This window comes from Trachemys scripta, chromosome 13, assembly GCF_013100865.1.
Source record: "Trachemys scripta elegans isolate TJP31775 chromosome 13, CAS_Tse_1.0, whole genome shotgun sequence".
Lineage (NCBI taxonomy): Eukaryota > Metazoa > Chordata > Testudines > Emydidae > Trachemys > Trachemys scripta.
In genome coordinates, this window is record NC_048310.1 from 661,062 (window position 1) to 661,516 (window position 455).

Genomic DNA, 455 nt, shown 5'->3' on the forward strand with positions numbered 1-455 from the left:
TCTGTCTGTCTGTCCGTCCGTCCGGCTGCCTGCGCCGCTCCCCCGCCGCCCGACTGAGCCCCGCCCCGCCCCGCCGGTCCCGGTCCCGGCTCCGGCTCCGGCCCTTCCGGGAGCCCGGTGACATCACATCCCGCCGCCGGGCCGTCTTAAAAGGGCAACGCCGGGGCCAGGGGCCCGCCGCCGGGCCGTAGCGTTGAGCCTCGGTCCTGCCGAGCCCCCGAGCCGAGCCGAGCCCAGGAGCCCCGAGCCGAGCTCTGCCCCGCCGGGCCCCCGAGCCGAGCCGAGCCGAGCCCAGGAGCCCTGAGCCGAGCCGAGCTCTGCCCCGCCGAGCCCAGGAGCCCCGAGCCGAGCCGAGCTCTGCCCCGCCGAGCCCAGGAGCCCCGAGCCGAGCCGAGCTCTGCCCCGCCGAGCCCAGGAGCCCCGAGCCGAGCCGAGCTCTGCCCCGCCGGGCCCCC